We start from the raw sequence: 16,063 nt of genomic DNA, 5'->3' as shown, positions 1-16,063 counted from the left end.
AGACCATACTGCCTTTGGCATACTGCCGCATTCACCATATTTAGGCCTGTATATATGGCTGTGATGTTCCTCTGATGTTATGCTCAGGATAGGGGGCTTCAATGCTGTCATATATGTTCCAGGTTTGCAAATCCTAATTTAAGGAATCTGACAAGCATCTATCTTATCACTGCTTCTTGTTTCAGCAGCAACTGAAAAGTCTATTGGCAACTAAATCTAGAGGACAATTCTGCCAATTCAAATTCATACAACATTTAAACCAATAAGCCATGCATTAGCTACCTATGGCAACATTTGACAATATTGGTATCAAAGGTAGTTTTCGCATTGTCACAACCTGGCTAACTCACATGAACAGCCCCTAGGTCTGTTGAAGTTGACGATGCCATTTGCATTGTGATTGCTATCAGAAGGATAAAACAGGAAGAGGAGCCTCACTGAGTGCTTATCATTTTCATCACAGCACATGATATTAGATTATTACAGATATTAAAAGTGCGTTGTGCACACCGGGTTTTACAGTAAATCGTTAAAGGGATACTTCAGTATTTTTTAAGTGGGGTTGTGTGAGGTTCATGCCAATTGTAAGTTAGCCACCAGAGATGTCTATCAGCTAAGCAGCTCTATTTTGACAACACATACAGAAGCTAGTATTTCCACTGTAGCAGACGGAAACGTTTGGTTTTGTTGATTTTTGTCAAGTTCCTCTTCTGTGCTGATTCCCAACTTGAAAGGATTGAGCTTCCACCCAAATGAAGACTGGACTCCACTCAAACGTTTTCCTTTAAGTTCCTTTCATTTTGATTTTTTTTTTCCATCAGTTACTTTTTCGGTTACCTGTTTAGTTGGCTTATGTTTACAATTTTAAACAGTCTTTTTAACCTGCATGTCTTTTCATGTTTATGTTAATTTCTAATCTTTTGACTTTTTTTGAAATCATATAATTTAATTTATCATTGATCCCTAACTTAATTTGTTTTTTAATTCAAACTCAATAAAAACATTGGGGTAAATGGACACTATACTGATCTATCCCTACTTTGGCACATCACACATATTCTTCCACTGGCAGCGCACTGATCAACTGATTGAGTCTTCAGGCTTTCTGTAATTTCAATGTCTTACATTCAGTTATCAGCTGGGAAATGAAGAAGTGATAGTGGTTTGTCAGGCGCATTTAGAACCGCCATCAGGAACTTCCGACTCCGAGCATTACGTCTGAGAAAATAAGCTGCCTTGAGAATTAAGTAACTGGTTGCTCTCTGTATGTTGGAGTGAAGAATGAGTACTTTAAGGGATAGTAGCCTATGGAAAGTAAAAGGCTCCCTTGTTCTCCAGTGTCAAATTTCTCATCTAATATGACTCATATCCACTCCTGAAGGGAGTACACTTGTAATCCATGTGCTCTCCATCATAATGTAGCAGCCTCTGTGCTCTCACCGACTCATTTTCTTTTCTTTCTAGCTGCACCAAGAAGTGCATGTTAGCATAACATTTTCTGTCAGGCTACAGGCGTTTTTGGTATGACTTGATATCTGTGGACATTAGAATAATGCCACAGCCTAGGAAGGAAAACAGATTTGTGCAGACAAAAAGGGAGCTTCAATTAAAACAGGCTTTGGGATTACTACCGCTACGACTGAGGTGCCCTTGAGCAAACTCCTTCATCCCTGATTGGTTCGCTGGAGCTACACAGTGGTCAGCCACAATCCTTTGCAAATAGCAGTCTGATGCGTGCTGACGCTGATTATTCAGCTTCAGCTCCTAATCGAAAGGAAGTGAGATGAGCCGGATAAAAAACATCCAAGACAGAAGACTTTTTTTTATATTGCAAGAGAAAACGATAGCCTTCTTTGCATAACACAAAAGGAGATACATGTTTAAACACTCCTCTTTAACACAGATATTTGGACATTCAATTGAGAATTAAGTAATGTCTGCAGCTCCTGCCACTGAAAGGGAAATCTTGCTCTCTCTCTCTCTCTTCCTCTGTCTCTTTCGGCATCCATTATTAATCAGAGAATGTTCTTTTTGGTGTCATAATCACTTTGATAATCAAGGTTGCTGATGGGAGACCACATATTCAAAAATTGATAGTTTGAGCATTGCCTACTCAAGGGACAAAAGTGTTAATTAATTAAGCAGTAAGGTGAAAGTAAAGTGCAGGGGCTGTGCTCAGAATTCTGGAGCACACCTGGGAATTTACCAACCCCCCCCCCCCCCCCCGAAGCATCAGTCATAATACATAATCAGCATGCACTACCAGAATAATTCAAGTGTTCTTTTATACATTTCTTTTTTATTATCAAACACAATCTGATTCAAAATCTTTGCAAGAAATGGCTTCAATTCAAAGCCTTTTTTTGGTGGCTTTCAGAGACAAAGATAAACCTACTGACAGGAGCAGCCCTGCTTTATAGTGGAGAAGAATTAAAGCTAAACCACCCTTAGCTGAGTCTGTGCAGACATTAAAAAGGTGTTCAAAGCGAGAACAGACTCTAAATTATTGGCAGGAAAGTTTGTCCTCCACCACAGGGTGCTCTTCATGTGTGGTCTTACAAAATACTTGGAAAAACAACCTTTAAATGTTGACGTGGTTGAGCTCATGATGGCTGTGGTGTACCCAATTAGGTTAGGCTCTATATCTGACAAATTTTAGAGTTAAACATTACAATTTCTATTCAGACCTACCGACTAGAATAAATGTAAGGAAACACTCGCAAAGTGTCAATCAAAATTGAGGACAATTTATTTAACATTGTCAGCGGGTCAACAAAGTTTAATAGGTTTGCCGTGTGTGGCTAATGTTAGCAGTGCTATCAGTGCCAGCATTCAGTCTTCATTCCAAGTTAACATCCTCATGTCAGTGTGTGCTGAATGTTGTTACACATTGATTCAGCTTACATTCTGGCTTCACCTGACACAGCATACATTCAGCTTCATTTTTTCTAGATCAAAATACTGCCTCAATGCACAGCTCCTATGGGATGCTATACTCCTATTACTGTGCTTGTTTACATCTGGGCAGTAGAGCCAGAGGAGAAGGCCCATTAACCAGGGCTACTGCCAGTCTTTAGATATACTTCCCCAACTAGTGGCGGGTGGCTACATTGCAGTTTAAGCTCAGGCTTTGACCAGCGTTTAGGGCCAACATATACAAATACTGATAATTAATTTAACTGACTAGTAATTGATATTAGTTCAATTAAACTACCAACAAAACTGAAAAGAAGGTTATAGAAATGTAAACAGAATGCTCTCAAAAGAAAACAGGCAGCAGTCTTTTAAGATTAAGAGATTAAGATTTACTTTTATTGACCCTCCGGTTCCCAACCAAGTCCCTACAGACTGAGCTACTGCCGCCCATTTCTAACATTCTTACAATGGAGGCAAGAAAAATATGACATTTCATCATCAAATAACCTAAAGAAAGAAATCATTCCAGCATAGCAATGGGAGGCTCTTCCCAGTCTGAACTGGCAGATTAGGAGTCTGTATTTAAACTAACAAACGAATAAGATGTCTTCTAGAGTTAATCGTTTAAATCAATAACTTACCAGTTTATGCCTATATATGTTATTAATCTCAGAGGGGAAATTTGCAGAACACACTTTGTTATAGAGAGACCTGCTACTCACACTTAAAGGAGAACAGACCTACACACAAACCAGACCTATTCACATGTCTGAGGCGACTCAGGACTACTCAGATAGGGAAGTGACATTTCCCCAGGAACAAGACCGATTTCTGTATTTTTTTTGGCCATACCAAGACTCAAACGACCCTCCATTTCTAATCCAAAATCCCCCCAGATTGAACCAATGCATCGCCACATCTGACAAATTCAACTCATACACCCCTTAAAAGTGGTTCTGTTGAGGTGTTTACGCTGCACAGAATGGATTTTGTTAAAAAATAAAATCAAAGAAAGGGTAATGCAAAAGCTTTCTAACATGACAGAATTCCTTGAATCAGTATCTTTAACTATTCAAAATTAGAATTTTAAAGAAACAGTGTTACCTTTACAAAACCACAATATCATTGGCATGGGGCAATGTCATATAAAAAAAAACAGTCCACCTTAAAATACTCCAAAAAGAACTCTTCTTATTGGGAAATCTCCAAGGAGTTAAAGGAGAAGAAATGGAAAAAAAGATAACTCAAATAATAATGATTTTTGAACAAGAGTTTACAGTCGACTGGCAAACAAAACTGCATCTTGTGATGTGTTACTCTATGTGCTTAACTCTTCCTGTGTACCTGCTGTTCAATGTGTGAATTACATTCAGCTAATGGCTTTTGAAGAAAAAATGTTGAGGTGGGCGTTTGGCGTAAGAGGTGACAGTTGGAGTCGCAACTGACAATGATGATGTGGCAAGGACAGCAGGGGTAAACTGTTAAAAAGCAGCGAGAGGTCATAACACATACAGCCTACACAGCCACTGAAAGCACAAGCTGATGTATTTCATGAACAGTGGGAGAGAAGCCTGTGGGCCCAGACAGATAAAGAAAACCGTGAGATTGCACCAAATGTGTGATCGATGGAAGAGAAGCCAATTTCAAGGGTAAAAAAGTATTCTGCATGCAGCTATTTCATGAATAAAAGAGGAAGGGACTGTGTGAACATGGCAGGATCCAGGAAAACATTTCAACAAGGAAAATGTTTGAGCTTGTGATAGTATGATAATGAAGTAAATACCAAACTTCAGTTTAGCTGGAGGTATCGGGTACTGCTGGGTCTGTCAGTAAGTACAGCACCATCAGACATGGACCTTTTTTCGACTCTACATGATAAGACCTGCTGAAACCAACAGGAGACTGGGTGTACTTGGTCAAGCCGAATACCCAATAATACACATTTAGGGAGCCTGCAAGCACCAATGCTGGAAGTATGGTATATCCAATGCCCACACTGAATCCAGGAAGAAGTTCATAAAAGTTGTCTTAAGGACACCATGGAATATGTGATGTGTTACTTAAGTGATGTGTACAAAGTCAAACATTGGGTAATTTGGTCAGCATTCCTTTGTGCTAACCAGTTAGCACGAAAAGCTAGCAGTAAAAAACACACAACAGAAGTTAATGGTATCCAGGTCCTTGGCATGGTAAAGTTGGGGAAGCCCCTGCTTTAGGGCATGGCTACCTGTGATTGACATGATGCTACCAAAGGGGGCCGGTCAACCAGGATAGACACACACACACACACACACACACACACACACACACACGCACACACACGCACACACATACACACACACAAGCACGATGGCACCAAAGTACAGATCTTGTTTCAAACACGGGGTACACAAGCTTATAAGTGATATTGCGGTATATGTCTTTTTCATTAATAAAGTCTATGATTTGGACTACGACTTACAGGTCACCATGGTGATGATTTGTCAATCAAAGGTAACTACATGTCTTTATTTAAACAAAATAAATTGAAAAAATCATTGAGAGCATAGCCCTCATTCAAATGACGTCAAGCAAAAGCTAAATCCTAAAGTATGCATTGTGATGTTGTGTGTTTTACTCCTAAAATTACACAATGGAACATGCCTTGCTGATGGAGACTTGAAAATAGCCAATTAATCCGTTGGAGCCATTTTTCTGAGGTATTAACTAGGCCTGGTGATTTTCCCATTTGATTACAGTATATACAACGCTGACTGTTTTTGCTATAGTGCATTGCTTGTTCCACTTACGCTCCCTACAACCCTTCAAAGAATAACTGCGAATGGCTGATGGATGGATTGCTAGGTGATTGAACTGCTGTAGGCGTTTTTGAAGCATTTCCAAATAACACTTGGACTGTTGAGTTGTTGACCTTGAAAAAAAAAATCAGTATCATCACAGCTTGAACACTTTCATAGTTGTATGTCAAAGTTAATGGCTGGCTTTCATTCGATTCAGGATGTTTGAAAAGGGGGGGGGGGGGGGGGGTGGATACAGCTATAATCAAAGACTGAACACAGGAATACGAATGAGACTGTTGTGAAGTTTCAAAGTGAAGGAGTGCCAATACATCCATAGATATATTTATTGTAATTCTTTTGGGTGGACTTGGAATGCTCTTCACTCAAACATAAGGAAACTGTGCAAGAAGAGTGCAATTTGTTAGGCAGTGAAGATGCAGCACACTATCTTTACAAAAAGGGTTTATAGGTCCAACAACTCAAATACTCTTTTTCATTTACATATGACCAAGTCCTTTTTTTGAGCACACAGTTAAGGGCAGTAAGACGTAAGGGCTGGAGAAGTGCAATTTAAAGTAGCATTTAAAGAGTCACCAAAAACAAATCCAAAAAGAGCAGTTTGTAACAGAAAAAGAAAAAAATCTGTTTTCTTTTATAAAGATGTAACGGGGAAATAAATATGTCAGACGAACTGCTCCTCAAATGTTTGTAGTGAATGATAAAAGATAAGGGAACAGGTGCCTCTGCTCTTCTGTATTGCATATCAGCATGTAAGGCACCATAACATTTTCCCTTTGTGCTCCCGAAGAGAGTAGAGAAAAAATAAACCAAACGAAAAACTCATGACCATGAAAAGTGAAAAAAACAGACAAACTCATTTTCCAGCAGTACAGCAGAGAGAGAGAGGTTGCATACACAGTCTTTACGTGCTGGTTCTTCAGGGGGATTCAAGGTTAAAACACCCGACCGCTAATGCCCGTCATCCACAAAGAAGACTTTGAAAAGACCTAAAAAATATACTTTTAAATGACTTCAGCCATGAATCTCCAAATCTATGGATAATTCAGTCAAAGAAAGTGAGATGCTTCAAAGTCTAACTACGTACAGGACTTTAAGAACAGGTTTTCAGACCATAACAAAGGCTCTCTTTGGACTCTCCTCCTTCATCCCTCAGCTCCCTCCTGCCCTCCTGCCTCCACACTTCCCCTGCTCCTTCCTTCCTGTTTCACCAGCATCTGTGAAAACGGAGAGCTGCAGACAAGTGCTGATAAACTTTTGAAAACAAGATTCTGCGATCAATTTCAAGTGCTGATCTTAAAGTTGATTAAGTTGATATCAGTTTGTCTTCTTAGGCCAAAGGAAATCTTTTCTTCAATTTGGAGGAGTCGGCTGGTTCGCTCTCAGTTTCACTATTATGACGTCCCTGATTTGGAAAGGCTGTCTCTCTCTTCCTACACTTGGTGGCAGGGCTAATGGTTAGAGATCGAAGGCTTCTCCTGAAGTCCACTGTCATTTCCACAGTCTTCAGCAGGTTCAGCTCTAGATGGTTCTGACTGCACCAGAGGGCCAGCTGCCCCCCTCCCCCTTTTTCCTATACCTCTCAACTTTGTAGTAACGTGTGAATGCCTGTCTCTACTCATATTCTGATGAAGCAATTCAACGCATGCAGAGTTAAAAGAACCATTGTTTACTTTTTCCCTGGCAAAGATTCACAGTGAGGGGTACGTCAGACGAGGTCCTTCAGACAAGAAGAAGGATGACGAGATTTTTCTTTAGGGAATTCAGTCACATGAGGACAGGACCAGCAGAAACCACAAGCTGTAACGCTTCGTCCAGAGGGAACTACAAGAAAAGGAAAAAAAAAAGTAGAATAAAAGTTTCTATATCTGCCCAAAGTCTATAAGAGAAAAATGGAGTCCAACTCTTTGCAGCTTATTTAGCTCAGTAAAGTCTGTATCATCATTCTGTGGGATTTACTCATCCGCTGTATATACTCTTAACTGATATAAATGCCTGATTATGGCTTGCCTCTGCGACTACAGCACAAAATGGCCATGAACTCAGACTCAGAGGTGCTTATTTGCATAAGTCTCTCGCAAATTAGTATTCTGGCCTTCCCCGCGTCAAGAGAAAGTCTCTTAGAATCATGCAATGCAATTACGTTTGCATAAACATTTACAGTGTCTGTAGTGCAGGAAGGCTAAAGTGATTCGACACTCTGTATCTGGCAGTAAAGTGCTGTAAAACAAACACAGGGGCCTAGCACAGTTTTTAGGATGTTAGGATCAGGATGTTTCCATAGGATGTCAAGTTGTAGATATCAATGTGACAAAGTGCAGGCAAATTCAAGGGCTGGTGCCTTGCTCAAGGGCACCTTGCCAGCTTCCAGACCCATTTCTAGACATGATCCGCAACAGGACTTGAATCGACGACCCTCTGGTTCCCAACCCAAGTCCCTAGGGACTGAGCTACTGCCGCCGCAATTGATTTACAGCCAATAAATTAGCAGCTTTGGCTTAGTGGTACATTGGGTCTTTCAATTGAAAGGTTTTAAAATTGAAGCTCTATGCGTTCCCTTGTCTGACTTCATGTCCAGGTTGATCTGCTCTGTTCAGCCTGCAGCCAGCTCCATCTAAAAGAGGCTCAACCACATATTTGGAGTAGAGCGGAGTTGCCTTGCTGGCATACGCATGAGATGGACCGTGGCGCATGCATTGAAAACAAGAGCATTGACTAAACTTGACCAAATGGAAGTGCACGGCCCACTTTATGCCTTCTTGATAATACCTTGTAACATATATCAAATGATCAGGTCATCTTTATTGCATTTTCAAAGGAGTTCCACATTGAGATGACAAGACACAACATACAAAACAGCTAATCGGCTAATCCTTTTGGCTTCCTTTCACTCTCATAAAGGTGCATCCATTATTTGGCATGTAAAAAAAGTGTCTCCACTAGTGATGGGGCAGTAAACTCACACTTTGCTGGGGAAGCGTTGTTAAATTCTATAGAGTGAGCAGCAAAAACAAAACTTGGGAGTCCAAAGTCCCCCTTCTTTGCTCGTCGCCGTTGACTAAAACTGTGATGTGAATGTGCGAAGAGTCTCCGTTTCTTTTAGAGGAACTGCATATTGCTAGTTTACATACTGAGATGGTGCCTTTTCAAAAGTTTGTGTCATGATTTGGTTACTTATTTTCAGAGTTTAGGTTTTCTTGTTGTTTTTAGTTCTCATTCTTCCCTGATGGTGTTGTTTCCCTTGTGTGTTTTCTAGGTTAGTGTTTCATGTGTTATTTTGTAACTTCATATCCTAGTGTTTCTTGTTTCATTCTTGAGTTCTGTGTGTCTTTAGTGTTTCATGATTTAGTTTGTAGTTGTCCTCAGTGTTTCTTGTATTCCTGCCTCTGTGTGATTGCCCTGAATGTCCTCACCTGTGTCTTGTTAGTCTCACCTGTGTTTGATTACCCCTGTGTCTATTTAGTCTCTGTGTTTCTTCCCGTCTGTGTCAGTTCATTGTATGTTGTTGGAATGTTAGTTTTGCTCGTGCTCCTCTGTGGCTCCCTGTTTTTGATCCCTGTGTTTTTTGTTGAACTTTTGAAATTAAGTTTTGTTGCCTTTGGCCTTTTTGTTTAATTAAATATTTTTGGTTTCTGCACTTGAGTCCACCTCCCTTGTTTTCCAACCATCTGTAACAGAATGAACTGACCAAGAATGGACCCAGTAGAAACGTTTGAGGAGATGGATTGTTTTTCGAAAGTGGATTATTTTCAGAACATTTTTCGTTTGTCCAGAAGCACTGCTAAGGCCGAGCAGTCTCCTTGGACTGGAACTCGGCTGGCTATTTTTAATGGAAACCGTGGAGGCCAAGGAAGAAGGACTGGAAACCATGGAACCCGTCGTCCTCTCCTTCCTCCACTCCCCAGCACCACAGAGTCTCTGCCTCAACCCGAACCTCAACCCAGGCCTCAACCCAAGCCCCAGCTCAAGCCTCAGCCTCCCTGTGCCTCAGAACCACAGCTTCCCTGTGTTCCTGCAGAGCGCTGTCTGCCACCAGTTACGGCAGGGTGCTGTCTGCTCCCTATTCCTGTTCCAGCAGAGCGCTGTCTGCCACCAGTTATGGCAGGGCGCAGTCTGCTCCCTATTCCTGTTCCGACAGAGTGTTGTCTGTCCCCTGTGCCTGTGTCTGCTGAACCGCGTCTGTCTCCTGTGTCTGCTGAGCTGCGTCTGACTGCCCTGTCTCCGTGGGAGGCCCTGCCCACTCCTATGACTTCTGTGTCTGTGTGGAAGGTTCTGCCCACTCCTGTGTCTCTGTGGAAGGCCCCGCACACTTAGGTTCCCTCGTCAGAGGCCCGGCTGACTCCTGCGCCCTCGTCGGAGGTTCCAGCGACTCCAGCCCCGTCGTCAGAGGCCCTGCTGACTCTTGCTCCCTCGTCAGATTCCCTGCCCACCCCTGTGTTTCCGTGGGAGGCCTGGCCTCTCACTGGTCCCGTGAGCCTTCCGGCCGCCCTCCTGAACTGCTCCTTGTGTTTGGTCGGCCTCCAGGCCGTCCGCCTGAACTTTCCGGGCTATGTGCCCTGCCTCCAGGCCGTCCCCCTGAACATTCCGGGCTATGTGCCCTGCCTCCAGGCTGTCCGCCTGAAGGTCCGAAGTTCTGTGTGTCTTTAGTGTTTCATGATTTAGTTTGTAGTTGTTCTCAGTGTTTCTTGTATTCCTGCCTCTGTGTGATTGCCCTGATTGTCCTCACCTGTGTTTTGTTAGTCTCACCTGTGTTTGATTACCCCATGTCTATTTAGTCTCTGTGTTTCTTCCCTTCTGTGTCAGTTCATTGTATGTTGTTGAAATGTTAGTTTTGCTCGTGCGCCTCTGTGGGTCCCTGTTTTTGATTCCTGTGTTTTTTGTTGAACTTTTGAAATTAAGTTTTGTTGCCTTTGGCCTTTTTGTTTAATTAAATATTTTTGGTTTCTGCACTTGGCTCCACCTCCTTTAATTTTCCAACCGCCTAACAGTTTGCCAGCCAAAACAGTAGCTAATGTGCTAGCAAATTCACTGTTTCATCTCCACCTTGTGCTTGTGAAGTTTTGCTATCCATTGTCTTGCTGATGAATGGCAGTAAAATAAAAGCAAGTCGTCATATGCTCAACATTAACTATAAAACAGATACCAGTTAGTCAAACATAAAAAAACAAAACAATTAAAGCATCCCTCTCATTACGTCAGACTAAAATGGCCACCTTGTGAATAGGGTGATTTGCTTATTATGCCTACTTCACAGAAATAAAGCAGTATTCCTTTGTATTAAATGCTGATTAATGAGCAGTATGTGATTTCAGTTCATTTTACTGCTAATTTGATGCACTGGCTGCTTCTCAGTGGCCACCTGTGGAGAATGTGGTAATGAGCAGATGTTACGGTGTACCCAGGTGATGTCGGGACACTACAATGTGTGTGTTAACACACTGCTTGAATAAAATTGGCCTTCAACTGGTGTGATGTCGTGGGCCTTGTGATTAATTGATGTATGACTAACAAAGCCTTCAGCCTGAGGTCCCATGAAGCCCAGCTCATCGTTCTGCTCGTTGTTTATTTGAAAATCTCTGCTGATCAAGGAAACTGAAAACTGTGACGGCATTCAAGTTATAGTGACCAGGTACAGGGTGCTTCTTGCTTCTCTAATGAAGAAGACAGAGAGTGTACACAGGAGTAACACTTTCTATGCTCTCTGAAAAAAAATCAAGATATAAAGAAGTTCTTCTCCTTCAGTTGTTCTCTTGTGATGACACTCCTTCATATTGTCTCTAGCCAGAGCATCCCTGAGTGGGCGGGGCCACCGCTCTTCCCTGTTGTTGGCAGATCTAAGAATTTGGAGATGGAGGGGTTCATGTGCAGAAAGAAAACATGCGTATGACAAACATGTTTGAGCATCTCAGCAAAATATGGACTTTTTTTATCTTTTTATCTCGGGGATAACAACGCTAATTTTTTCTGCTGATGATTAGTTACTTTTCTTGAGATCTCGAGAAGAATTACAAAACTTAAGGTGTTATCACAGGTAAAATAGAGTAAAATAAAATGTACTGATGCATACTCTCTTACGGGTTCAGTAGTATAGAATACATATGTTAAACTGTGATACAACTTCTGCATTTTAAAGCACTTCAATTCAAGACATATATGATTTTGACTTTTTGAGCGACGGCGAACTTTTGAATACAAACTTTTGTGAAAATTAAACTGTCTGGGAGCATTTATAGCCTAGTTGTTAAGTCGTGCTGAGGGTGTAGTCCTCATCGCCGTGGGTTTGAATCTGACCTTGGCCCTTTGCTGCATGTTATCCTGCACTCGCTCATCCTAACATTTCCTGTCTCTCTTCAGCTGTCCTGAACGACCAAAAACTATTTTAAAAAAGCTAATCTCTTAACTGTCTGTATGTGCAGTATAAGTCGTGTTGCGTTTCCCACAGACGGTTCATAGAGTGTTTATGTAAGACTTTATCCATCTCCATAGATACCTTGACTCAACTACCTCCATTTCCAAATGCGTGTGTCCTTCAAAATAAGAGCACACTGTAATACAAACAGATTACACCACAGAAGTCATCACTAAATGGCTTAAATAAAACAATTACTGAGCCAAAAAGCCGAGCTGAAGTTTCTTTTAAATAGACGAGATACAAGTGTTCACCTTTGAAGTGCACTGTCAGTTAGTACAGATATTTTTTACATTCAGGATTGTTTATGGCAATGTCTTCTTTTGTGATATAACAAACTTGTCCATATGGATTTCAGGCTCCCATCATGCAGCTATACCTCACTGTGCTGAGCCCCCTGACAAGCTGTGGGTCTTAAGGCTGCACTGCAGTTATTGATTTAGTTTCTCTACGTGGAGGTTCTCAGGCCCTTCCCTGCTAAACTTGTTCCAAAAGGTCAGAGCCCTTCAAGATATATAAAATCCAGACATCTAAAAAAAAAACAAAAAAAAAAAAAAAAAAAATCATTTCACACTCAGCAATGCAGGAACGTTTCACCCTTTCCACTTGAGTAGTTGTTTTCCAGGAGAAACAGGGATTCTATGTTGTTGTTTTCACACTTTTTTTTTCCATATTTGTACTCATGTTTGTGACACTATTGACAGTTCTTATAGCCACCCAGTCACTCTTTAGATTCCTTGGCAGTAATGTACAATATGCCGCCTGCACTGACTCATCACTATATCTCACGTTTATTTATTTATTTCTGCACAAGTGATGAGGAAGTGCAACCAAACAGAAGTGAGAGAAGTGAGGGTCTCTGTGGCATCTGCACACCCCAAATGACTGTGTGCTGTTTGGCAACGAAGGTGGGAAGGAGGATTGATTCAACGCATGTAAGACTCCACAGGAAAATCAATATGCTCACCGCAAACCACGATTGACTTAACAGCACACGCCAACCACCTCTGAGCAGAGCTGAGAGCAAATGTCGGCTCAGTTTATTATAGAGCCTCCGTGCAGATATGATCTCGGCGCCCTGCTTTTTAAGTTCAGCACATCGCCTGCAGTAGGACACTCGCTCTACTCCTCCCCAGTCGTGTCTGAATAATAATACTGAGGTGGGTGGTGAAGAAACCACACTCCCCCCCCTACTATTTTATTGCTGTCAAGCTCCAGCAAGTGTCAAGCTAAGCTCTTTCTGTGGGCGTCTGGCGAGCAGCGACTCACCTTCACTACATGCCTGAAGAAATATCAGACAGAAAATGTCAGATAGATTTACTCAGGAGGACTACGCTCACATTCACTTTGATCGCTCTTTTCTTTATGTTCTTTGATTATATTTGCTGGATCACAGATTAATTTCTCTATTAATTGAATTACTCTCCTCAAAGGATGGCCACCTTAACTTGATGGAGGGGTTTGTGTGTCCTGGTGGTTTCCCGGGAGCTGTGTTGTTGGCGGCACTAGTCCCTGGTTGGGTCTTTCAAGGCAAAGTGGTCTGATGGTCTGGGGGAGGGACCAGACTAAGAGCAGTTCAAGCAAAACCCCTATGAAGCGTCAGAAATGTGAACCATTCTACACGTGTTTTGTGGACTTGCAGAAGGCTTATGACCGTGTCCCTCTGGGATCTACATGTGTAGAGGAAGTATTTATCTCTGGAACATCTTCAAATCTCATTCTGGGAACACCATATTAGATCTCTCAACTGTAGGTTTTGTATCTGTCTACACAAGACTCAACATGAGATATATATCACAAAACATTACTAAACTTCTTAACTGTGCCTGCTGGAGTCAAAATGTTTTGCATTTTAATAGAAACTTTTAACAAATGAAAAATGATTCTCTTCAGACTTTCTGAATTTGAAATGCCTTTCGCTTGTCAATGACTAGAATATTTATGAGAACATTAGCTAAGAGCATGCCACACTTATTATTTTGATGTTCATGTGCTAATTAATGCAAATGTGAATAAATACATGTCAAAGTGTTTTTAATTTCATGAAAAATATTATTTTTTTCATTAAAGCTAGAAATAAAAGCACAAAATTGTCAGACATTAAAAACAACACTGACTATATGGGGCGGCTGTGGCTCAATGGTAGAGTTGATCATCTCTGAACTGTACGGTTCGATCCCCAGCTCCTGCAGCTACATGTCCAATGTGTCCTTGGGCAAGACACTTACCCCGATTTGCTCCAGCTGCTTCTGCAGCGCATTAATGCGTATGAATGGGATGAGTTCAGGGGTGGGCAAACTTTTTGACTCGCGGGCCACAATGGGTTCTAAAATTTGACAGAGGGGCCGGGCCAGGAACAGATGGATGGAGTGTTTGTGTGAACTAATATAAATGACATGTAAAAGCCATTCCATGAAAGGATTTGGCCTTTAACAGTTAGCAAAGCAGGAATATGCAAGGCTCATTGTACAAATTGATTTCCAAATGCATTCATTTAATTAAATTAAATTTTAATAAACACAGTAGAGAAACTCACGTTCAGTTTCAGTAGGAACAGTGTTGTTGATCTCCCTTTTTTGCCAGTGCATTAAAGTCTGGAGTTAGTTTTGTAGTGGCAATTCTCAGGATAGATCCGAGGTGTTGGTCAGTTAACTTGGATCTGTGAGGGGCTTTGTTGATGTTCATGACGCTGAATGTCTGCTCACATACGTAGGTCGAGCCAAACAAAGTAAGCATCTTCTGTGACGTCCTCTGGAGGCTTCATTAAGTGAAGCATGAAAGTCATTCAGTTTAAGAGAGTTGAACTTCTCCTTTAAGACGGAGTCAGACTGAAGATCGATCAGTTCCAATTGCAGCTCCTGTGGTGCTGTTTCAAGGTCTTCTGACAGAGGACAGGACACCAGCTGAAGTGACTTTTCAACGTTTTCAAAATCAGAAAACTGACGGCAGAATTCTCCGTGTAGGTCGTCAAGGGATTTGCTGTATTTCTTTGCGTTTCGCGTCGCCTCTTTCTGCATGGCAAGTGTGGGGAAATGAGCGAAAGATTTGTTTGCAATTTGTCTGGAGAATAAAGTTAGCTTGGATTTGAAGGCTCTAACATTTTTGTACATGTCGTGCACAAACTGATCTTTCCCCTGTAGTTTCACATTCAGCTCATTCATGTGTGAAAATATGTCCACAGCAAATGCAAAGTCACAAAGCCAGTTCTTGTCGCTTAGCTCAGGAAATTCGGCGGATTTCCCCATTAACTCCAAAAATGCGCTGATCTCCTCTTTCAGCTCCCACACTCGTTGAAACACTTTGCCCAAACTTAACCAGCGGACACGAGAGTGGTACAGTAAGTCCTGATGATCCGCATCAGTTTCCTCCAGGAACGTAATAAACTGACGATGCTGAAGTCCCCTTGCTCCTATAAAGTTAACAAGTTTTACAACTGGATTCACGACATGATTAAGCTGCAATACAGACTTACACAGAGATTCCTGATGGATGATGCAGTGAAGGAAAATAACATCCTGGTCAGGGTTTTCCTCTTTCACATTATTCTGGATTCTTTTCAGCAGCCCAACATGTTTTCCAGTTAAATTTGGCGATCCATCCATTGTGACATTGGCAAGTTTACTCCAAGGTAGCTTCCTTCTCTCGATGACAGCAGACACCTGGTTATACAAGTCCTCTCCTCGTGTTTTTCCTTTCAGGGACTCCATGGTCAAAAACTCCTCCGTTATCTCAAAACTGTCATTAATCCCTCGGATAAAAATTAGGAGCTGAGCAGTGTCTTTCACGTCATTACTTTCATCCAGCATTAGTGAATATAACTTAAAGGACTCAGCCTTTTTGTTTAATTCGCTGACTATATCTTCGTCAATCAGTTCCACACGGTGAGTCACAGTCCTGCGTGATAAACTGATTTTTTCAAACTGTCCTTGGCTCTCTGGAC

The sequence above is a fragment of the Labrus mixtus genome, chromosome 7, assembly GCF_963584025.1.
Source record: "Labrus mixtus chromosome 7, fLabMix1.1, whole genome shotgun sequence".
Lineage (NCBI taxonomy): Eukaryota > Metazoa > Chordata > Actinopteri > Labriformes > Labridae > Labrus > Labrus mixtus.
This window is presented reverse-complemented; position numbering follows the sequence as displayed.